The sequence below is a fragment of the Macrobrachium rosenbergii genome, chromosome 15, assembly GCF_040412425.1.
Source record: "Macrobrachium rosenbergii isolate ZJJX-2024 chromosome 15, ASM4041242v1, whole genome shotgun sequence".
NCBI classification, from domain to species: Eukaryota; Metazoa; Arthropoda; class Malacostraca; order Decapoda; family Palaemonidae; genus Macrobrachium; species Macrobrachium rosenbergii.
In genome coordinates, this window is record NC_089755.1 from 14,044,791 (window position 1) to 14,070,226 (window position 25,436).

General features: G+C 44.1%; 1 long non-coding RNA gene across 2 annotated transcripts in view; it reads right to left on the minus strand.

Moving 5' to 3' along the window:
- Window positions 1-25,436, minus strand: part of LOC136846445 (uncharacterized) — a 798,351-nt gene that overhangs the window by 517,825 nt on the left and 255,090 nt on the right. For both annotated transcript variants that reach the window (XR_010855393.1, XR_010855394.1), the window contains exon 2: window positions 19,938-20,055. This is a non-coding gene — a long non-coding RNA (uncharacterized lncRNA). The remainder of the gene's footprint in view (window positions 1-19,937; window positions 20,056-25,436) is intronic.

Genomic DNA, 25,436 nt, shown 5'->3' on the forward strand with positions numbered 1-25,436 from the left:
AAGGTAGCCAGCTCCTGGGAGCTATCCCTAATGGCCATATCCGCGCACGAGAGTACTTCCAGCCAGTCTACAGTGAAGTCTTCTTGAAGTGTACTACAGTCTTCTGTTTTCTTGGCCATTGCCCCGATTGTCCAGTCTAGGAAGCTGAATATTTCGAAGACTTTAAAAAATGTTTTTCACAAAGCGGTCTAATTCCAAAGACGTGAACATAATCTTAGCAGAGTTAAGAGCCAATCTCCATATTGTGTCTACAAGGCTGGAGAAGACCCCTTGGGAGGAGGAGGCAGAAACTCCCAGTGAAGTAAGACGAGTACCTCCTTGGTGACAGATGGGAGGGAGGGAGGCTGCACTGAAACCGCTTTACCAGCTCTCTCTTTCTGCTAACCAACTGTCAATGCCCATGTGCCTAGGATGAGAGGATCATCTTTGGTAGTCTGGAGGCCTCTACTGGCTGTCTCATCATGAAGGCCGAACCAGGTGATAACAGAGCCCTTGGAGAGAAGAAAGTTGGATAGCAGAAGAGGAAGTATTTCAAGGGGGCCGAATATGCTGACGTAGGATGATCTTGATCAACGGCTTCTTCATTGTCTTCCTCATTTGATGTAATGGGAGTAGGAGCTAAATCTGCCTGATCCTGTGTAGCAGCAGGTTGCTTTTGTAAAAGCTCAAGGATATTATCCAACTGCCGTTGGATAGGTTCCAACGAAGGATCCGTGACGGAAGGCGTTGGCACCAAACATTTGGCTTCTGGCACCAAGAATACCGAAGGTGAGAATTCTGGCACATGGCACCCGGAAACTGGGCATATGGACACTGGGCGCCGCTTGGCAGTTGGGCACTCGGACACTGAGTGCTCGTAACCCAATCGCTCGGACACTGGGCGATCCGACACCATATGTTCGGACATTGGGTGTTCGGACACTGTGTGCTCGGAAGTTGGACATTCTGAAGTTGGGTGCTTGGACACTGGGCACTTCGACACAGAACAGTCGGACACTACACGTTTGGAAACCAGGCGCTCGGCTGCTGGATGCTCAGACAACTTGGATGAGGAATGCCACGTCATAGACCGGCTCACCATCATCAAAGTGTCATGCACAAGCCAATCGGGACTGGAAGTTAGGCGTTCGGACACTGGGCGTTTGGACACAGAACACTTTGACACTGAATGTTTGGACACTGGGTGCTTGTACAGCTTGGATGAGGAATGCCACATCAAAGACTGGCTCTCCGTCACCAAAGTGTTATGCACAACCCGCTCAGGACTAACCCAAAAACTGCAGGAGGGAAGAGGACTATGCTCTTGTTCCCTAGGAAGCTTACGGGGAAGTGGGGAAGCGTGCTCGGCAGAAGGAGCATGCCATTTCAATGGCCTTGATACTTCGAAATGCATTTACGACCCCTTTCCACACTGGTGTCCGAATCACTGGACGACAGAGCATGAATATCTGTATGAACGCCTTCCAATGGCATTCGGCCAAGTCTAGATTAAATCAACAGGCTCGGATGAAGAAACTACCCATGAGCAAACCCACCGATCTCCCTTGGAATTCAGCTCCCTTCCTCCCAGGTTTGTGGGAGTCTAACATTGACTTTTGTCCACAAGACATCGGTGGGACAGTAGTCACCTCCCTCCACTTGCCCTAACACTACTTACGCTTACCTGTCTAGGCTGGTGATGGCATCAACTAGAGAATTGAGCCAGGTAATGGAGTTCGAGGAAAGTTGGAGGCTGGTGGACTGGGGGAACACAGGTAGAGAGGCACAGAAGGCACAGGCTGAGAAGCATTATCAATTTTGGGGTGGGGAAACCTGACTAGCTCAACCTTTAGCCTCATCTCTAGCAGCCGCCCTTTGTCTGTCTCTTTAGGTCTATCTGGTTTGCTTCCAAAACTTTCATTTACCCTGATCAGTCTTTGCATTGGTCCCATTCAAGTTCCAACGAGCAAATTTGCCTCTACAATGGCAACACAAAGTGGTGCGAGTCATGTAGCAGAAATGGCTTGAGTAATACAGCCTTTGGTACAATACCTAATACTAGACACGCTAGAATCTGACTACTAGTCACAAGTCTGAATAATCAACTAGCTAAACTAATAAATAGCACGTTGCCAACACAAATGAATACTTCACCAAAGGCGAAAGATACAACCATCTGGCAAAATTCAAATCAGAGCTGCTCAACCAGCCATGTACAGTTGTTGACTGGCAGAAACGAATTGAACTCTTCAGCACTGTTGTACCTATTCTTCCCTGGTAGTGGGTGGGGTCTAGTTACCTGCACTAAAACAATAGCGTATCACTGCGAATTTCAAATTTAGAACTGCTGCGGTTAAGTGAAACTAATAGCTATGTAGTTACTTGGTAAGTTACTTATATAAAAATGTCATTTTGTTCCTTGCAACTTACCTGTCAGATATATATATAGCTGTATTCTCCGAAGTCGACAGAGATTCCAAAAACTTGCGGCACACGCAGTGGGCCCAGGTAGTTAATACCATTCCGCCGCTGGAGGCGGTATCAGAACCATTCCCATTTCTATTCAGATTTTCTCTGTCGCGGTACTGTCGGCAGCTGTTTTCGGTACCTCCGTCTTTAGTTTCGGCAAACTCGTTATTTTCCACTTAAGTATTCTATTTGACTTTTGGTGTTTGTCTTTGGATTGGATTGGCATACGCTTTTGTGGAATTTGATTTTGATTGCTCTTTGGATGATGTCTGGATCTAGTTATGCTAACTTCAGAGTATGTTGTGTGAATGAGTTTAAAGGTGGAGCTACCGAAAGTTTCAGTAGATCCTCACTTTCTATGCATGAGAGTGTAGGGGCAGGTTTGCTTGATAAATGATCATTACTTTGCCTCCCACCTGCTAATTTATTAGTCAGGATTTCATTCTCGCACTAGTGCTCCTTTTGCACATCTGGAAGATGGCTAACAAGATATTATCTATTGAAGGTGCTTAGTTTGGAGCCAGGTCAAGCAATAATAAAGAAGAAACAATAGTAACGCTGGGTCAGTCAAAGTGCATGTCGTGAAAACGGACTCGTAAGGCGGACGCTGAAGAGGATATGTCCAATAAAGTTTTCGTAACTATGTTGTTACAACAAAATCAAACACTTATGGAGTTATTAGGCAATGGCTGCCTCCTAGTAAAAAGTAAACAAACGCTTTCGCGAGTTCAAAGTAGCACGGTAAACGTTAAAGATGCCATAATTTACTCAGGTCGGTATCAAACATTAGTTTTAGTCAGGGTGAGGAGATAACCTACCATAATTTTAGTTAAAACGACGAGAATAGGTTTTATCTCGCCGAGTTGATTTAAATCTACCAGCCTAACGTAGGCGAATGATTCTAGTACTCGTAGGCTAAGCGGGGTGAGACTTCCCAAGTAGGTAGCATATTTCACAATATATTGAGCTGGGGCCTTTCTGTTAAGCATGCTTCGTCTCCCAGTCGTGCTCACCGCTCGCTGGATCGCCATCGTGACGCTCTGCTGCAGCGTGACGCTCCGCAAGCAGCTATCCTGGACGCTTCTGTAGCTGCTCGTCAGGACGCTCCTCTCACTGCCGTGCAGGACGCTCGGCTGGACCGCCATCGTGACGCTCCGCAAGCAGCTATCCTGGACGCTTCTGTAGCTGCTCGTCAGGACGCTCCTCTCGCTGCCGTGCAGGACGCTCGGCTGGACCACCAGCGTGACGCTCCGCAAGCAGCTATCCTGGACTCTTCTGTAGCTGCTCGTCAGGACGCTTCTCTCGCTGCCGTGCAGGACGCTCGGCTGGACCGCCATCGTGACGCTCCGCAAGCAGCTATCCTGGACACTTCTGTAGCTGCTCGTTAAGGACGCTCCTCTCGCTGCGTGTAGGGCGCTCGGGTGGACTCTCGGGAGGACGCCTCTTTGGTTGCTCGAAGTGACGCTTCAGAGCAATCAAAGTCTGCGGTGAAGCGTAGATCCCATCTGCGTGTTGGACCGCAAGGCCTTCGTTTCTCCCATTGAAGAGGGAGAAGTCTCTTGTGAGTCGGAGCCTGCAGTCCTTGAGCAGCCTCCCCCTTCCTCGTCTACGGACTACCAGGTGTTAGCCGGCCTTTCTTAAGGACTTGTTTGGCGACAAGTTTCAAACCCTCGGCCCCTCTCTCCTCCTTCCGAGTTTGCTTCGTCTAGACGAGGCGTAGTTATCAAGATGACTTCGTCTCCTGGCAACGAAAGAAGGCCTTCAAGAAGAGTTAACACCTGGATGGAGAAGAAGACCCAAGGCAAGACTTCTTTTGCCTGCTCCGTCAAGCTGAGCGGCAAGGCAGGTATGTGGTAGAACCAGGGGAGGACAAATCGGCTCAAGAGTTCCTTCGTTGTCCCAGGAGACTTCGCTAAGCAATTAGAAAGCGCGCCTAGAAGGTCCTCTATGCGTGCAAAGTGTCTGGACTATATGGGAGACGGATCACCTTTTGAAAGGACTGTTTCGAACCATGGAGTCTTCAATTTCCTGGACTGGTGTTTGGGGCTCTAGACGTCGGGATTAGGAGTCCCGACTCCAATCTGCCTGGGGAGCTGTCAGCGTGTTGAACTGCATGGACAAGGCAGTCAAGGGATGGCTTTCGGAGGAACTGGCTTCCCTCTTTTGTACGGAGCCTCTTGAAAGAAGAGGGCCTTGTACTGTAACACAGCCTATGGCTACCAGCCAGCAGCTATGCCACATTAAACACCGCCTCGTTCGATCAGCGAAGTTTAGCAACGATTAAGTCTGGTCAGTACTTGGATAGGTGACCACCTGGGAACACCAGATGCCGTTGGCGTCATACTTTTACTGCAAAAGTCAGTTTCTCCGTCGCAGAGGCTTTGCTATTCTCCCCGTTTTCAGGCCATCTCTTCCCCAGTCCTTGTTCAAGGATCTCTCCTCAACAGAGGAGGCCACTCAAGACCTCTTGGCCCACTCGTCAAGACGCCCGGCAGTCCCTTTGATGTCGTTGTCAGGTCAGACCTCCAGGAAGTAGAAGCCCTTTCGTGGAGGAGCTTCTTCCTCGGATCTTCTCCCGAGGTAGAGGTCTTTTCAGAGGCGGAGCCCCGCCTAAATCTTGGGGCAGGAAGTGATTTGCAGCGCCTCCAGACACCTGTAGGAGCCAGGCTTCTTTCGTTTGCGAGAGCCTGGAGAGCAAGAGGGGCAGACACCTGGTCCCTTGAAGTTATCGAGAGAGGATACAGGATCCCCTTTCTCGACTCACCACTTTGTGCACATCCTTGAGGATCCTGTCTTCCTCATTCCATCAAGAGGCAACAGATCCTTTTCGAGCTATTGGAAATGCTCGAGAAGAGCTGTGGAGCAAGTCCTGGAGCTGGACTCCCCAGGATTCTACAACCGACTGTTCCTAGTTCGAAGCAGTCAGGAGGATTAAGGTCAGTCATTGATATCCAGTAGACTGAACCGCTTCATGGCTGAAGGAGAAGTTCACGATGGAACGTCAGTCTGTTTTAGAACATTAAGACCAGGAGATTCGATGGTCGCTCTGGACTTTCCTGGACATTGCAAACAAGTCTACCCAAGGCTTTCCCCACCGTTTCCACAGGTCAGTGCACACCTGTGGATTCAGTGACCACTCCGTGGGTAGGGCCTGTTTGCAACGGCTCAACTTGTCCGCTGATATGTTCAACTTGCCCTGAACAAAGTGAGTGAGGATCTGGGTGTTGCTGTTGAGAGCCGAAAGAAGATCTCTGGCTACCTCGCATAGCAAAAAGGAGTGTGCGCCTCCCTGGTTTCGTATACATGCTAAAGCAGTTGTGTTGTCCGAATGCACTGCTACCACTGCATCGCGAGTTACTAAAGTGAAGTGTTGAAGTGACAAGGGAATTGCCTTTAGCTATTTCAGGTTTATGTGTAGCTTCCTCTCTCGTAGAGACCATTTTCCTGCTACTTCCAAGTGCCCTAGAACTGCTCCCCAACCCAGATCCGATGTGTCAGAAAACAATATTAGGCTCAGGTTCAATTGAAGCAGAGACTTTCCTATAAGAAACCTCCCATCTTTGAGCCACCACCGAAGATCTTCCTTTATTTCGGTGTGATGGGGAATACAAAGGAATCTGGAAGAATCTTCCTGCTCTAATTGGCCTTTAGGAAGAACTGTAAAGACCTCGCATGCAGTCTCCCTAATGGTACAAACTTCTCGATAGAGGAGAGGGTTCCTAGAAGACTCATCCAATCGTTAGCAGAGCAGGACTGTAGATTTAGAAAGTGAAGGGTTTTCTGGGTTCGAAAACGAGATAGACTATCGACTGAGAACGGACTAGTTGGGATTGGTTAAAATGCCCAAATTCTGGGCTAACTGCAGAGTTTTGAGAAGGTCCTCCATACATTTCCTCTGGGATGATGATAGTAGGAGCCAGTTGTTCAGATATAGGCATACTTTCACGCCCATTAGGTGAAGCCATTGTGATAGAGAGGCAAGTATTCTGGTGAATATTGAGGGGCTGTGGACAACCCAAAGCACAGAGCCCAAAACTAGAAAACCCTGTCCTGGAATACAAATCTCAGGAATTTCCTGGAATCCTGGTGTATTAGGATATGAAAGTAAGCGTCTCCCATGTCAATGGAAACCATCCAGTCCCCTTGACGAAATATAGTGAGAACTGAGTTGTTCATCTGCATCCAGGACTGGTCTCCCGATGCCTTGGGGACTATGAATAGGTGGTTGTAAAACCCCTCGGATGATAAGTCTTCCACCACCTCTATCACTCTTTTCTGTAAAAGAGCTGCAACTTCCTTTGAGAGGGCCGAAAACCTCTCCGAGCTGAGTACGCCTGAAGGAGATGGGAGAAGACGTCAAAGGAGGTCTCTCCTTTGAAGGGGATCAACTATCCTTCTTTGAGTACTTGAAGCACCCTTGGTTCCACTGATCTGGCTTCCCACTGTTTCCAATAATGTTGGAATCTGGTGCCCACTGGGAGACAGAGGACCAGATCCTCACTTGCTAGAGGCAGGTCTTAAGGAGGACTTCATAAAGGGATGAACAGATCTTGGGTTCTGGTGTGGACAAGATCAAGCTCTTCCTCTGCCACCTCGAAAGGGCCATGGCTGAAGGGGAGAGAACGGTCTAGGATTAAACAACATAGAAGGAGCATGGCTCGAATCCTTAGGTCGCTTGGCCGATTGTGCTAGCAGATCATGTGTTGCTTTCTTCGAAGCTCTGTAGCCACTTGTTACACTGTAGCTTGAGGGAAAAGCTAAGTATACCTTAGTTTAACCAGACCACTGAGCTGATTAACAGCTCTCCTAGGGCTGGCCCGAAGGGATTAGATTTATTTTACGTGGCTAAGAACCAATTGGTTGCCTAGCAACAAGACCTACAGCTTTTTGTGGAATCCAAAACCACATTATACTGAGAAATGAATTTCTGTCACCAAAAATAAATTCCTCTAATTCTTCATTGGCTGGCTGGAGAATTGAAAGGAAAAAGGCTACTCTTATACAATGGAGCAAAGAGAAGAGAAGCTCTCTGAGAAGGTGTAACTCCTTTGGTGGTGAAGGAGCACCACAACTCCCTTTTCTTAACATGCCTGTACAAAAGAGGGCAGCTAACTCTTGTGAACCGTCTACAATAGCCTTATTGGCACAAGAATGAACCTCAAGCCAGTCTGCTGTGAAATTGTCCTACAGCGAAGAACAATCCTTGATCTTCTTGGTCAAGGCACCCACCGTCCAGTCGAGGAAACTGAAGATTTTGAAGACCTTGTATGTGTCCTTTACTAAGCTGTCAAGTTCTGAAGTAGAAAACATGATCTTCACCGAGTCGAAAGTCGATTTACATGCTAAATCAATCAAGCTAGAGAAGTCCCCTTCGGAGGAGGCAAAAACTCCCAAGGTTAGCGCTTCTTCGGTTGCATAAAAAACATACTTCCTCTTAGACAGGCATGAAGGAGGGGAACAAAATACAGTGTTGCCTAATTCCTTCTTCTTGGCCAACCAAGCGTCAATGCCTCTTAAAACCTTCTTGGATGAAATCGAAAGAGCAATCTTTGGGAGTTTAGAAGATCCTGCTGGTTGCCACAGCATGAAGGAAGACCCAGGAGAAGAGGCACCGTGGTGGAAAAGTACGACAGAAAGCAGAACAGAAAATAATTTAAAAGAGATGCTTAGGATGATGAAGGCTGCTCCTGCTCAAGTTCCTCTTCTACTGAAGAAATAGCAGAAAGTGCCAAGTCCTGTTGCATTTCCTCTGGTTTCTGTGGAGAAGATGAAGGTTTCTTCAGAAGCTCCAGGATATTGTCCAATTGCTGATGAATCGGAAGCAGTGAAGAATCTTTGAGTCGCCGGTACTAAGGACGGCTTCAGGCACTCAGGGACAGGAGAAGAATGCACAGTCTTCGTAACTTGTTTAACAGAAGGCGCCGAAACAGGTTGACCTGCCATTATAGGGACGTCTGAATCAGAAGAATCTTCAGCCACATAATCCGACACTGCATGAGAGCTAGAAACCACGGGGAGCTTGGGAGCCACTGAGCATTCTGATCCCATTGCACGCTTAGGAACCACTGGGAGCTCTGATCCTATGGGAGAAGTTGATCCCTTTGTACGCCTGTGAGCCACTTGGCGCTTGGGAGCCAATGGGCTCTTGTGAGCCACTGGGAACTTGGTATCCAACAGGAGCTCTCTACCATCCCAATGGCTACATGAAGGCTCTTGATCCTTTTGGCGCTTACGAGGAATCGAGGGGTTCTGATCCTCCAATACATGTTTCTTCAAAGGTCTGGAGGAATCATGAAAACACCAACTGTACCCTTTGGGCTCGGAATCAGAACCACTGGAGGATAAGGTGTGATCCGCTGGTACACCATTCCAGCGCTTAGCTACCGACAGCTGGGAAATAGCAACAGGTTCTGTTGAGGGAGCAACTACTTGTGGGCAAACACCACCTACCTCCCTTGGACTTATGGTTTGCCTCCTTCCAAGTGAAGGGGAGTTTGGCAGGGACCTCTGTCTAGGAGCATCGATGGGACAAGTAGCCACCCCCTCCACTGACACAACACTAACACTAACACTTGCATTGACACTAGCACAGGGATCACCACTCGTCTATCTAAATGGACTCTTAATGAAGCTCCTATTTGAGCAACCGTGTTCACTAACGCACCAAATTTCTTGTCTATCCGAGCTTTGAGACTAGCAATGGCACTAGGTTCAGAGGGAAGGGAGCCAGGTAATAGCGTCATAGGGAGTGCGGGAGAAGTAGGAATAGGCGAGCGAGTAGCCACAGGTGTCAAAAGGACTGGTCTAGGAGTAGAGGACACTGACGCTCTAGCCTCGACTCTAGCAGCCACCTTTCTATGCCTAGCCTTCTCTAACTTATCTAAATGGGCAGTCAAAATTCTCCATTTAATTTCGTCCCAGTCTCTACATTCTTCGCATGTCAAGTCAGGAGAAAACTTGTCCTCGGCAATGAAAACATACTGAATGCACGGCATACTTGGAAGAAGTCAACCTAGTATTGCAGCCCTTGCTACAATGCTGGTTACTAGACTTACTTGAGTCTGACATAATAGGTCAAAAAAACCAAAAAAGCAAAGCTAAGCTTATCTAAGCTAAGAAAATATAGCGCAGAGGCTAACAATGTAAAGAATACTTCACCAAATCTTTTGAAAATAATCAGAACCATCCAGTGAATACTCCTGAACTTCAAAACAAAGCTGCGGAACAACCAATGTATGGTCACTGAGCAGCAGAAACGAACTGAGCTCTTCAGCTATGTTGTACCCCCAAAGTGGGTGGGGCACTTACCTGCCCAACACAAGTATAGCTTTCAATTCTAAAGCTGCACAAATTTCATTGGTAAGTTACATATTTAAAATTATTAATGAGCTTAAAAGCTACAACAAATCTTAAATCTTTTATGGTTCAGTAATGCAGGAAAAACAGCTTATATAAATATGAAAATAATTACATTTTCTAATGAACTCCATACAATATATACACAAACAACAGACCAATATTCAGAATATATGAGCCTGAAACTTGTAGAGATGTAACAGGAACAAAGGAAACCAAAGATAAACACAGAGAAATTAAGTTGAAAAAAAAAAGGATACTGGCAAGCTTGAAACAGTATTCTGACAGTCTTCTGAATGAAGAACATGAGTGCAAAGGGAAGATGTTGGTGGGACAGAAGAGCAGATACAAAATACAGCATACTGTAATAATATCTGAGGAGGCAAAATGGCCCTCAAGAAGAAAACAAACGAAAAGCCCCAGGAATGAGACACTGTCACTGCTGGATAGAGGATTTTGGACTCTGGAGAAACCTGTGCACTGGTGATGATAATCTGAAAGACATGGCATACTATAGTATCCCTCAGAGTTAAGTCAAATTTTGACATACAATGAAGAAACAACTAAAGATGCATCAATGAGGAAGCCATCTGAGGCAGCTACTGGTGTGTAAACTCTGGGAATTGGCTTGAGGGGCAGTGACTAAAATAGAGCAGAGAGCTTAAAGCTGAATTAGCCTACTCTACCTCCCCATACAACGCACACGTATCTCCTGACTGCCACATCAACAAGGCCATGGGAGTGCACATATAAGAGGTCCAAAGATATGAGGAAGTCCCCTTCCTCAGTGACAGCTCACACTAACGATTAGAGTACTATTCTATCATATCATTAATACTATGTTCCCTCCTATTCCAAATTAACCATCCCTATCCTTACTTAAAATGAACATCATGCTACTTGTTTACTTCTTATAACCTACAACATCAATACAGTATCAATAAAGTACATAATTGTTTGCCAGATCTTTCTCAATAATGTGCATAATTTAAAACCATACTTTGCTTCTACAAAGATGAAACATCATACACTGCTTAATAATATAAGAGAATTCAGTAACTTACATGGAAATACTGCAAATAAACTGTTGCATGATATTAATGGAAATTCTACAAAATGACATTTTTATGATAAAATAAAGTTTTATTTATACTTACCAAGCAATTACATAGCTACTAGCTTTCCACACGGCAGTCTAATGAAATTCAAATGTTTGCGGTTGGCACTGCCATCACTAGTGTAGGTGACAGGGTCTCGCCCACTTTCAGGACTGATAGGTACAACTCAGCATAGAGCTTCAATTCCTTTGATGCCTAAATGTCCACTTAGGGGAGGAGGGTGGGCTCTGATTATGTAATTGCTTGGTAAATATATATAAAATTTTACTTTATCATAAAAATGTCATTTTTATATGTGACTTACCAAGCAATTACATAACTGATTCCACACTGCGAGGAGGTGGGAATCATGGATATGTTCTAATCCAAAACATTAATAAAGATAATGACTTTGAACTAGAAAGGCTGCTAGCATTGGATCAATGGTTGTTGTACCTTATCTGGTAAGAGAGCTGCTTCAGGCGGGTACCGCCTCTGGTCGACGCTCATCTTAACCTGTAGAGGGCGTGGCAGTATTGGCCAAGAGTCACCCCTACTTCAGTGGGTACTCTGCAGCCATGGAAGTTCTCCGATGGCTGACAAAGACAACAAATAGCGCCCTTGCCCTGGGCATAGACCAGAATAAACACAACACTGCCACCTACAACCAAAATTAAGAACCACCACCCCAACCATTAAAAACTGGGGGGTATTCCAGGTACACTGTACTCCCAGGCCTCCCTTAAACTCAATGACCTTAGAACATGGCGAAGAGACAGTAGATGGACAGAGAGCCCCTATGCTTCCTTTCCCAACCATGCCAGCCACGGATCCCAGAAGTTGGCGCCGAGCACCCAGAGTTTGGCGTTGAGCGCTCCACTGTTGACAATGAGCGCCCAAATGTTGGTGCCGAATGCTCCACAGTCGGAAGTTGGCGCCAATCAGTTGGGTGCAGAAGACTGACGAAGAGGGCGCCAAGCGAGTTGAAAAAGAGGGGCGCTCTGGGCTGAGTGCGAGCGCTTGAACCTCATGAGCTTTGACGTTAAGGGAAGATAAAACATCTTCTTGAAGTTGAAAATGCACTTCAATCAATGTGTGAAGGGTTCTGCATTCTTGACAGAATGCATGAAGCTTGTTGGAAAGCTTGTTGTCCTCTGATCTTTTCTGTCTTCTGAAGATAGTACTTCAAGGCTCCCACAGGACAAAGAAGTCTCTCTTCCTCCTCTGGCCCTAGGATGTCCGTTACTCTCTTAATAACGAACAAGTAAGGCCATGGCTTGAAAACGTCCTCATTCTTGGCGAGGAAACGAGAGAAACCAGAGAGAGAGAGAGAGAGAGAGAGAGAGAGAGCATACTGCATTTCCATTTGAAAAGCTTACTCTCATGTTGAAGGCTTGCCGCTCGCTAACGCGTTTGGCAACTGCTAATGCCATGAGAGAGTGAGTGTCCCTCATGAGATTCTTAAAAGAAGTCGAGCTGAGGTGTTCGAAAGTTGAGCTCATAAGCTACTTCACAATAACATCCAAATTCCAGGAGAGAAATCCAGGATTTTCTAATGTGGAGGTGTCAGGATCAGTCATTATTTCTTTGAAATGGCCAAGGTAGTTTCCTTGTTTCTCCTGTGCTCGGTGATTTCATCAGATTGATGAAGGTTACATTATCATGGGCAGACTGTCAACGTCAGTCAGGTTTTGGGTCTCATCTAGATCGCATCTTTGGTGATACACAGCCAAGAAGGAAGTCTTTTTCAAGTAGCAGACAACAGTACCCTTAGTTTCATACAACAGAGAAGGCAGTAGCAGTATGGTGTAATAGGACAGCAAGAAGTCATTTAGATGATTAATGGGTATGATGAACCTGTTCATTTCAGAGAGAAGATGGAGACCTCTACGTTTGGATGTGTGGTGGACTTCTTTACGCAACAAGAGGATTTTAAGATGGTTATATACACTGTCTTGAGTCAGCGTGTCTGCGAATTCTTGTGTCGAGGATGTATTCCTGTTGTGACCACTGGTTGCTGGTCATTTGCTGATCTGACTGATTTCGTTTGATTATTTTTATCCTGTTGGCAGTGAATAACTACTTCAACATTTTGAGAGATTGTCGGTCGGTGTTGCTTTGGTGTGTAATGATCACTGTAATTTTTATGCATCCTATTATTCTATCTGAACCTTGATTTACTATATTTATTATAACAATGTTTACTGTATTTGAGCAGAGATGTGGTTCTGGTAATGATTTACTTCATGTTAAACTATTTAATGTTCATTTATTTAAGAACCTGATGAACCAGGAAGTAGATGACAAATTGGCGACCATGACAGGATCGGTTCTGTGGTGGCCAGGGGTTCTCTGGCAGTCTTGAGGGAGTGAGTGTGTGGTCAGTTAAAAAAAAAACTGTAAAAAATGTTGTTTTTGCTTAGGTAGGGAGGCGTAAGGTATTATGGTATTTCTACTGTTTGAATTTGTAACAGCCTTGTGTGGATTGTTTGGTTGTTTTACCTGCCCTCCTGTGTTTTTGTTATGTAGGTGGAAGGCAATGTTTGCTGCCCACTCTTTTTTAGATTCAGTTAAGGTTAACCCAGCAGCAGATTTACATCCCAACAGCAACTGGTGATGGCTACCTGTTGGCCACTGCAGGTCAAGGAGGAGATCGTCCTGCAGGTTGAGGATGAGGTTGGCAGTTAAGGCCTCAACAGCAACAGGTGGTGGTTACATGTTGGCCACTGCAAGTCAAGGAGGAGATCGTCCTGCAGGTCGAGGTTGATGTCCTTCAGTATGGAGTTGTTACTTGGAGTAGCTGGTGTTCACTACTTTTATGTGGTCTGCAGTTCAAGGATGAAGGATGGTTAAACCATAACCATCGCAGGAGGATTCATCCTTGTGACCTCTGAGGGTGTTGTAAATGTGTGTGAAGTCTACAGTTTTATTACTGATTGTTTGTTTATTGCTGTTGGTCTGTGGTTGTTTCCATGTTTATTGTTGATACTAATGAGCAAGTGTATGGCTCAGGTGTGTGTTTATGTCATTATTGTTGATGTTGATGATCAAGTGTATGGCTTAGGATATTTTCATATCATAATAGGATGGGGATGAGCAAGTGTATGGCTCAGGTGTTTGTCATTATTGTTGATGTTGATGAGCAAGTGTATGGCTCAGGATATATTCATATCATGATAAGATGGGGTTGAGCAAGATGGCTCTGGTGTTGGGCGGGTTTATGGCCCTAATAATGTAATGGTGTCAAGCTTTATTATTTCATTTATTGTCAACTTCTGCTGCTGTAATCCATTTTTATTATGCTTTTGGCTGGAACCTTAACTCAATTGTAAATATGTAAATGGACTTAGAGATCATTAATAAATAGGTTTAAGGTTATTTTAGTTGTTGTTTTGCTCCCTCTTCCTTGTTTTGCTTTTGGACTCCCTGGTCTCTCCAGTTCTGGTCCTCATTTATTTAAGAACCTGATGAACCAGGAAGTGGTTCATGACAGGAGGTTTCAAAGGAACTGGTAAGGTCGGTGAGATATTAAAACAATAACCTATACCCTTTGATGGTAGAGGGGGAGACAACTTCCTATCAGTCCTCAGGAAAGGTAAAAAGTCAGCTAACTGGTTTATAGAGATTCTAGATGTTATTTTGTCAGTACCATTCTCTGAAAATTGACCACTTGGACTGGTAGAGCCTGCTAGCATTAGATCTTTTGCACCCAACAAAAGCTTCTATAGCTTGCTTTGAAAAGCCTTTTCACTCTGATGAGGCTCCTGACAGTCTGAAGCCTGTTATGGTCTGAGAGGACAATCCCCTATGGGACCTTAGGAAGAGAGGCTGTCTGAACACTGACTGTCTTTGTGGCAGAAGTCTTGGAAGTCCATTAACAGACAGCAGATCCGGAAACCATTCCTTCCTGGGCCAGAACGGAGCGATCAGGGTCATTGAGATGTTCTGGTGGGAGGAAAACTTGTTGATCACCCCCCTGATCAATCCCAAAGGTGGGAAGGTGTGGACATCCAGGCCCATCCAATCTAACAGCATGGCATCCGTTGCCCATGTTACAAAGAGGTCCACAGCTGGTTTGTCTCAAAGTTTCCAGAAATTGTCGCATACGAGGGAGTCTAGAGTCTACTCCATCAGCAGCACCTGATTGCAGAGATTCAATTCGTCTGCAAGGACGTTCATTTTTCCCCACAAGAAGCGAGTAATAATCTTCACCTGGTACTGATCTGCTCACAAAAGGTCTTTTGCCGACTTGTAGAGAGGGAAGGAGTGGGTGCCCCCTTCTTTGCAGACATAAAACAGCATTGTGGTGTTGTCTGCATAAACCGCTACTGCTTTGCCAGAAACTAAAGGAGAAAATACCTGAAGACTCAGTGAATGGCCCTTAGTTCCTTCGCATAGATGTGGAGCTCTCTGATCTACAGGCCCCATCCTTGAAATCTTCCGACTCCCTAGAAGGGCTCCCCAAACCTCCTAAAGCGTCGAAATAAAATTCTAGGTGCAACGGTAGAAGAGACTCCCCTCTCAAAGTCTTTCCACGGACAACCACCATCAAAGTTCCCTCTTGATCTCTGAAGAGATGGAGGGAGAAGGAAGGAGTCCGGTTGGGTTTTCACACTCCAGCATGATTTAGATAATACTGAAGAGGCCTCATGTGAAGCCTGACCCTCTTTACGAATGGTTCTACTGAAGCCCAGGTCCCCAGCAGCCTCATCCACTGAAGCACTGAGCAAGTCCAAGGAGGGCGAAGCAGCCAATCTTCCAGACAGAGACAAACGTTGATATCAGGAAGACGAAGCCATTTCCCAAGAGGGGCTAGGATTTGAGTGAACACTTGTGGGGCAGTGGACAGGCAGAAGCACAAGACTCGAAACTGGAGAACTTTGCCCTGATATACAAAGTGCAGGAATTTTCTTGAATCTGGATGTATTGGGACATGGAAAAAGGTATCCTGCATGCCCAGGGTGGCCATCCTGTTACCCTGATGGAGAGAGGACATGACCTATTAACTGGTTTCCATATGAAATTTGGTTTTCAGCACGAAACGATTCAGGAAGCTGACATCCAAGACTGGCCTCTAGCTCCTCCCCCCACCCCATGACTCTAAAACCTCCTCTATTGCCCCTTTGCGAAGAAGGGACTCTACTTCTAGAGAAAAAGCAGCAAGCTTCTCGGAGTGAACCAAGTAGGCAGTCAAGTTGATCGGCGACTTAGATAGGGAGGTTTTTCATGGAAAGGGCTGGAAAATCCTTTCCTCAATACTTGGACTACCCAAGGTTCTGCCCCTCTGTGGCTCCAATCCTCCCAAAAGAGGTGTAGCTTGGCTCCAACCGCAGCGCGAAGGACTATGTTCTCATTTCTTAGCAGCTGGTTTAAATAAAGGCATTTTGGTTGATCTAGACGGGGATGGGGATCAGTCCAGGTCTAGATTAAGGTCCATACTTTCCTCCTCGAAAGGGCTGCTGTAGAGAAGATAAATGACTCGGTTGTTGTTGCAGGGAGCTTCCTTAGGCCGCTTGGAAAGTTGAGCCAGAAGATCAGTCGTCAATTTCTTCTGAAGATCAGAGAGGATCTCCTTAACAGTGTCTTGGGGCATGAGATGGGGTCTGCCTAATGGAGAGAACAAGAGAGCTGTGTTGTGGTGACTCCTATAGTGGCAAAGGTGCAACGCAGCTCTCGCTTCTTCAAGATTCCCATCAAAAAACAGGGAGGCGAGCTCGGCAGAACCATCCTTGCGCAAGACAATACTCCCAACCAGTCAGAAGAGAAATCTTCAGCCAAGACCAGACAGTCCTCGATTTTTCTAGCTAAAGCCCCCACCATCCAATCAAGGAAGCAAAAAATTTCTAATACCTTGAACAGATTCTTGGCAAGACGGTCCAGTTCAGGCGACAAGGAAATCTTGGCTGTGGAGAATGCAGAATGAAAACCCCCTGGGAGGCGGCAGAGACTCCCAAGGAGGAAGCTTCCCCAGTGGCGTAGAATTGATACTATTTCTTGAGAAGTTTGGAAGGAGGGTTATACCTTGGTCCCTATTCATGGCCAGCCACTCGTCCACATCTCAGAAGACTTTCTTTGAGGAAGAGGAAACCACTAGCTTGGGGAGTCTGTTTCCTCATAAGAAATGTCGAGGCTGGGGAAACAGGAGCAGCAGGCTCAAAGAAATCTGGAAAATTCGCCAGAAGGAACCTTAGCAACGATGAATAAGCAGACGAACAGTTTCTTTTTAAAAAACCTCATCCTCTTAAGTTTCTTTTTAAAAAGCCCATTAAGTTCCTTAAGCTGACACTTAATCGGGGCTAAAGCAGAATTTTCCTGAGCTGATGGAGGAAGAGGCACCGAGTGCCCCACTTTGACGCCAAGCGTCCAAATGTTGGCACCAAACACTCCACAGTTGCCACAGTTGACAGGAGGAGGAGAGCTGTCTGCCACATCGAATTGTCTTTTCAAAGGCCGAGAGATGGAAGATCAATGTAACTGACGCCTCACGTCCAGCAAAGAGTCTTCCAAATCCGACGACAGACGAGCAGCACTGAACGAGATGCCTTTTCATTGGCGCTCGGTCATAGCCTGGTGCCGTGCAACTGGCCTCCCTTGAACCTCTGGTATGTTTTCTCCCAGGTGCAAGGGACCAGGACAATGACCTTCATCTAGGAGCACCAGCCAATGGACAGCCACCTCCTCAACACTCACAACACTGTCACTGGGCACAACACTAACACTTTGTGCCGTTTTCAACACAAAATCCCTGAAAGAGGAAGTTAATTCCATAACAGTATTGGCTAAGAATTTTTCTTCAAGACTGGCAACAGCATTGGGATCAGAAGCATGGGAACCCGGTAAAAGAGTGTGGGATAAATATGTAGGAGGGCTAAGGATGGGAGACATAACATGAATCAAAGGAGAAGACACAGAGCTATCTTCTACCACATCAGGTAAGGAAGGAATCTCATGACTAGCTCTACTTTTGGATCTAAGGGCCGTCTTCCTTTTCCTATCTCGGTCTAAGTTGTCCAGATGGGATTTCAAGGTCTTCCCTTTGCTATCTTCCCAATCCTGACACTGGACATGTAAGCTCTCTACTATAATTCCTGCCCCCTACACTTGCCACACTTAGTGTCAAGAGGAATTTTACACCCCTCAATGCAATAATGAATGTCTGAATAGCTGGAGTCTGACATTTGTCCATCTTACACATAAAGTTAACTAACGATATTACTAAGATAAGAAAAGCAATACTTCACCAAAAATACTGGACAAAAACCCCCAAAAAAGATGAACCAGCAACTGCACAAGACTACCGTCGTTAATTGGGAGCCACAGAAAACAAATTGAAGCTCTATGCTCAGTTGTACCTATCAGTCCCAAAAGTGGGCGGGACCCTATTACCTACACTAGCGATGGCAGCACCACTGCAAAAATATGAATTTCATCAGACTGCTTTGTAAAAAGCTAGTAACTGTGTAATTGCTTGGTAAGTCACTTACATAAAATGTTCTGCTGTATGATGTTAGGAAGGATTATTCTAGAAAAACAGCACTCCTAACAGTGAACAGATAACAGATAACCTTCTCTGGCATTCACCATAATACCCTGTACATTGTATCTAACATCTGCATTCCAGGAGGGGGATTAAGTTACCTTTCATCTGCTGTTATATAACTGACCCTTCAAAGAATTAAATTTTCAAAACTGTAAACATTTCATTTTGCAAAATTAATACATAGAAAAACTATTAATCTCATAGGAAACTGTGTACATCATTTACTCAGATGGCACTTGAAGCTATGAAGTGTACGGGAATGCAAGTTGAATTTCGAAGCCATGTTGCAGTTTATAATCATTATTGCATGCAGTTCCTACAATAACTACCAAATTCACTTGTTTGGTTATTCATTGTTAAAAAGGATTATACTGTATAAGTATTACTGTAAGTAGAGTACTTAACATCTGCCTAAAATGTGAACAAGCGAGTCAATTTATGAAATGTGACAAACATACTAAAGGGATATATAATACATTTATTTATACTTCCAAACTCATTCATCTGGAAAGAGGATCAGGAGGTGGGAAAGTAACCCAGACCCAAGTCTGATTATCTGTCAGTTGTATTAATTTAATCATTATTATTTTGTTACTTTACTTAAATGAGCTAGTGAAGTAGGTGTAGACGTTGTACATTTAAGAAATGTAGACAAAGTATGCTGTTAATTTTATTAGGTGTTTGTAAAGCCAGTCCCCTCATTATGTTAGGAATGGTTGCAATGGTTGTTGCTGTGACGTCAGAAGACGTATAGCAGACGGTAGGGAGAAAATCAAACGGTGATGGGAGGCAGTCAGGAGTCTGTGGTGGTGACGAAAGGTTGTGAGGGTTCTTGTTTGTGGTTTGTTGGGTTGGTTTGTAAGTCTTTATTTTGGTTGTTGGGGTCATGAGCTGGCTTGGGCGAGTAGTGCAACGGGAATAGGTGTGTGCAGTAAATTGAGTAATTGTTGCATATTGGTCGGGCTAGGTGTTTAGTCAAAGTCTAGAACTCTCTTTTCCTAATTAATAATAATAATGACAGCAAGTATTACTATACTGTATAGTAAAGTTTCATATTAAAATTTATTATTTGGACAGTTACCTACTGTTATAAATAGCCAATGCAAACAAGATAACCACTAAATAACATAGGCCTATATCTTTAAATAAAAAGAAAACTTAAAAGAAAATTCAAGTGATTAAGAAAAGCAACTGGTGTATCAAGTTCCTTTGAGACAAACACACAGAGGTTCCTACAAACACCAAAAATACACCATCCCACAACACAACAAAACAGTCCAATATGAAAAGCACCTCAGTGGACAAGCAGGATGCACCACACCACCACAGAAGGGATTTTATTTAAGAGGAATCAAAGAAGAGAGGGCAACAGGAGCTGCAATATAGAATTACCAGTATATAAGTCAACAATTTTCAGGTTCAGTAGATTCTGATCTCTTGTCTCACTTCTTGATGCAAAGTAGGTCTTGGTGGGTGACTGGGCAATGATTACTTACCTGCATCAACTTTTGAAGTGTGAAAGGTCAATGGGTGAATTCAGCACCTCTGGGTGTAATGGATAATTTCAAGTGACACCTTTCCCTTGGCTTCTGCTGCGATATTAGGCTTCAACCTCTGGAAGAAGAACAAAGAGAGAGGTCAGAGAAAGTAATTATCTGCATATCTATATACCAGATACAAATAATAAATAAATATGTAAGTGAAAAATGAATGCATGCCAGAAGTCTTAGATTGGTAACAAACACATTCTACAAAATCAGCACCTTTTTACAAAACCTCAGCAACCTGATGCATGATGTCAGCAGAATAGGGGTAACTATGAGGCCAAAGAATGCTTCCAATGAAAATACATAACCTTTAATACTATTCATTTCACCACCATTTCACAAAACATCACGGAAGAAACATAACATCTACAAAAAAAAAAAAGAAATTTTTACAGTAATTTGTATTTTTCCTAACATACAAACCTGAAGTTCTTACATTTTCATCCCACCTCAGCCACGCCTCATTCTAATACCTGGGGCAGTCTGAGTATTTACAACAAATTCTTGGACAAACTTGAGCATCACTGATCCCAATCCCCTCAAGTGCTTGGCATCAAAGGAGAGGCCATGAATCTCAACTACTCCCTTCGCCAAACCAGTGAAAGAAGAAAATAGTCTCAAAGGCTCGTAAGGAGTACAGGTCAGGCTCCTCAGGAATGAGAATCACATCCCACTCATGGGGACTGAGTTCTCTGGGTAGGCAAGACTGTTCGAAGCTTCTCAGGAGCATGGAGATCTTCCACACGGAAGAGAGATCGACTCCTTTCAAACTAAGGATTTGGACAAGTGAAGACCTGTAGCCCTTAATGGCTGAGACAAAGAGAAGCTTCTTTCAGCAAAGAAAGATGAGACAGTCCATGCTACCTGCTGAAGAGTTTCTCTGATTGGAGAGATACTCTGCTGACAACACCAAATATAGATGGCAGCCCATTTCCCCTGGCATGCAACCACTGAGGATTTTTGTAGGTATCCAGACATCTCCTTTGCTGTGCAGCGAGAGGAACCTCTTGCTCATAGGAGATGCTGGGTAATCTCCAGGTGTGAAGTGCCAACACTTCCACAGCCTGGTGGGAATCTCTTTTGGGGCCTTGGATGACAGAGCTAGCAGGTTCAGATACCACCCAGCATGTGGCCACTTGGGGGCAACCAGAGTCAACCTGAGATTCAGGGTAACCAGCACCCTGTTGATTACCCAATGAATCAGGCAAAATAGAGGGAAGGCATAGGTCACTAGGTTGTCCCAAAAGTGCTAGAAGGCATGAACAGAAAACTGCAAGCTTCCTGTTGTGCCAGGTGGCAAAGAGGTCTATACCCAGAGCCCCCAAGCTCTGAGAGTCTCACTGCAATGCCTGGGTTCAGAGACCATTTCGTCCTTATCATGACTCTGGCAACTGGGCTTATGTTTTGAGTCCCTGACATGTACCAGACAGACAGCTCTACCTAGTGAGCTACTGCCCATGAGTGCAACCGCATCCCCAAACTGTGAAGCTGGAAGGACACCAATCCCCCTTGCTTGATGACGTATGCCACCACTGGTGTTGTCGCTCATAAACACCAAGGAGTGCCCCATCAATTCAGTTCTGAAATGCCTGAAGGACCAGAAATGCACCTTTCAGTTCCAGGATATTGAGGTGCTTGTCATTCCGGTCCCACACACCTGACACTAATACCTCCCCAAGGTGTTCACCCCACCCCTTGTTTGATGTGTCCAAGAACAGAATCATCTCAGGGGAGGGCAGGGGGTGCCAAGTGGCACTCTGATCATGAGGACTTTGTGTCACTGGTGGATGACACTGAGGAGACCTCTTCTCTCTTCATCTTCCTGGTAAACTTCACCCACTGTTTAAACAGCCTGACATGGTACTTAGGACATGGGCTAGTCTAATTTCAATCAAGCCTCCTGCATGAGGCATGGAGGGCATGAGGGGCTTGAAAGAGGAGAGGAACCTATTATAAGGCTTATCCTTCCTTGGGCAATGCCTGAAAACCTGAGGTTTCCTTTCCAAGGTGGATGGCTTAAGTGATTGAGGGGTTTGTGGCATAATGAAACAAACAACTAAACATTCATGAAATACAGACACCACCCTACTTACGAACATTAAACTTACAAACATTCAGATACAAACAAATGGGATCACAAATTAAAATTGTTTTCAGAGCGCTCCCCTTTGCCACCCATAAGTTCAAACTTTATTTTGTGCACCTACTCTGTACATACTGTACTGTATGTACAGTATAGTGTATTGTGGTTTAGTTTGAATAAAGGTAAAATACTGTATTGACTTTATATTATACTGTACTTAAATGGGCATGAAGAGTACTGTAACTGAATTACAAACAATTCAACATACAAACGGCCGTCAGGAATGTACTCGTTTGTAAGTGGGGTGGTGCCTGTAGTTAAGATTCATCCAACATAATATCAGTTTCAAACAGCTTGCATTGTATTCATGACATTACTTTACAACATTCAATCAAAAGGAGGTAATCCTGTTACTGGAAAATACAGGTCATACAGTCAAGTGTGATTACAGAGGCTCAGACACCAAACCCACTCAACACTGGCTTAAGCTCTAGATGAAAGGTCAACTGCACACTCTTTTACACCTGTGGCCATGCAGACCATAATCACATTCTGTTATTCAATATAAGGTTTTCCTATGTTTTAGTGTGTGTTCTCAATGTTTCTGGTGCTCATTTTGGTAGTAAATCAGTAGTTCTAGAGATACTACAAGCCCCCTTATATCCTGCAATGATGGGGGACCACAGTAGGAAAACCAGGACTTTTTGGGGAGGAAAACACAACCAAATGGAATACAGGGGACTAATCTGCTCTAACCTGACCAAAAGAACTGTAAATTAAAATAAATAAGAGGGTTGCAACCTAACAAAACCCAAGGGCACCTGTTTCTTACCCGGCCCCATTGGATGCCCCCACCTTAACCTAACCTAGGATGCTGGGTCCCTACCTGGTGAGCAAGGCTGGAGCCTCTGCCATCCTTGACCTCCTAACCTCAAATAACCTAGTGCTTGGCATTGGAAATAAACATTAAGACAGTGAAAAAATTTAATAATTAGAATTACAACTTGTAGAGGTATCATGGGGACATTTAATATATCCCTGTATCCCCCAATAATAGCATCAGTGTATGTATGGGCAGTTCAGTATCTCTGAAAACTACTAATATGACACAGATATGAACATCAGAATCTTTCAAAACTTGAGCCATAAAATTTTGCATGAAATTTTGCAATAAAGATAAAATAATATAAGGAACATAAATTGTACACCTGAACTACAGGAGTCATTAAAAAGGACTGAACCCGGCTTTTTCGAGCATGACCTGACATCAGTGTTTGTGAAAATTTGTTATAGGATTAGTACCTGGTGTCAGATAACTAATTGTGACACTGAAGGTGACCCATCTGCCACAAAGTACCTGTGACACTTTGTGACATATGATTCACCTGCCACAAAGTGTCAAAGGTACTCACAAATTGCTTGCAAATTATACAAAACATAACTGAAAGATTCCACATAAGCTACCCTCTACCTATTCTTAACTAATATCAAGATCAAATGCTGACTTTAACAATACAGTTTCTATGACCATAATATGTTCCTTAACTTCATTGGCAACATAACATAAAAATGGTATAAAAAATGAATGAAAACAGTAACTTTTGAGTTCATGTAAGAACCCAAAATCCCACAGGTTAGGTTAAGTGGAAAATATGTATAATTAGCCCGAACAAAGTATCTGTATTTTTGTAACTTTTAAAAGATGAAAACTTTGAGTATATCTGTAATTTCTAAAACATTAAAACATCTATTTGAGTGTTATTATAATAATGAACAACTACTTCCACAACTCAACACTTGGAACAGACCTCCACTGAGAGGTCAATCTGCTGAGTGACCTCATAAATAGATAAATAGATTTATAACCCCCAACCCACCTCAACGGTTAGTATACGAACCCCATAAACAGAACAACCTCATGGCTACAGGTTCTGTGCATAACTCGACAGAGACGGGGATTACCCTAATTAACCTCACTGACTGTGATTATGCAATAATGCGCTAAAGTCAAAATACAGTAGCCTACAGTATATAGTTTTTGGTAATTCTAAGGAGGAGCTCCTCACATGGATATTGTTTATTAATGAAGTGAAAAAAGCTTCCTAAAAATGTAGAGCTGATTTCGTCATACTTAATCCAAAACTCACATTTCGTTTAGGACTACGATAAAATAAATAGGCCAAGTTATAACCTCTACAGGCACGACAAGGAATTACGTAATAGGCTTATTCCATACAAAGACTTCCTCTGAAACAACTAAAGTACTGATAATTCTATACATTGGCTCCGCGCCTGTTTTTACCTTTTCAACTGGTTTTTTCTACACTTTTAGGGGTTCTGATACTGGGGGTGCATCTGTTTGTTGCCGGCCAAATGGAATGTCCCTTCGCCGTGTTTAGTACTGGCCCGGGGGGGTTGGGTACCCATACGTTAACAAGTTATTGCACTTGCCGTGCGGGATATGAACCGTTCGAAACAGGCGTATATACCCGTGCTCTGTCTTGTGAAGATCGCGTATGGAAACCCCTTGTCGGATGGACTTCAGGGGTTAATTACAGGTTAATTACACTTGAGTGCCAAAAAATAAAGGTAAATTCATAATTAGCAACCAAAAAACTGTAGAAAAAGTCAAGTTATAGTGCCGTTGTTGCCGCAGAGCTACTTTATAGTTCTACCAAAGTACTAAATCAGGCCTAAATTTCCATTACCAAAATCAACTTTTAAGTTCTCATTGAAGAAAATTAATAATTAAGAGTTCCCAACACAAGGTTACATTCGTCCTGGAGCAATCACTAACTCCGCTAGAGTTGTACTCCAGTGATGCCAACCACCGTCCTCCATAGTTCCCTTAATCCTAAGGCAGAAATTTCCCAGACTTCCTAATTTCTTACGTTGTTGACATTAAAACATATGAAATTAAACTATAAAAGTACATTTCAGAAAGATACAAGGCAGCAATAAAGGCTCCCTAGGTATTTAATTAAAATAAAAAATTAATATTATTACATTATAAATGTACTGTAGGCCTATTGCACCTGTGGGTATGAAAGAGAAATTGCATCAAAATGGACGGTTCTCCTGCAAGGGCGGACCTTTAAAAATAGTTTCTTTTTTTCTTTTAATAAGGATATTTGAATTTCTACTATAGGTATCGTCTATAACTCGACCACCTGCAATTTATCAAAACGAGTAATTTACACATACAAAGCTTGTATATGTAAATTAGTTTTTTTTATATAAATTTCATCGAATACTGAATGTCACTCAAAACTTCCAAATTCCCGAAATTTAGTGACATTTTCCCCAACCAGGGATTCCAGGCCACTGATTCCCTAAATCTGGGGAGATTTATCCCAGGTTGGCAA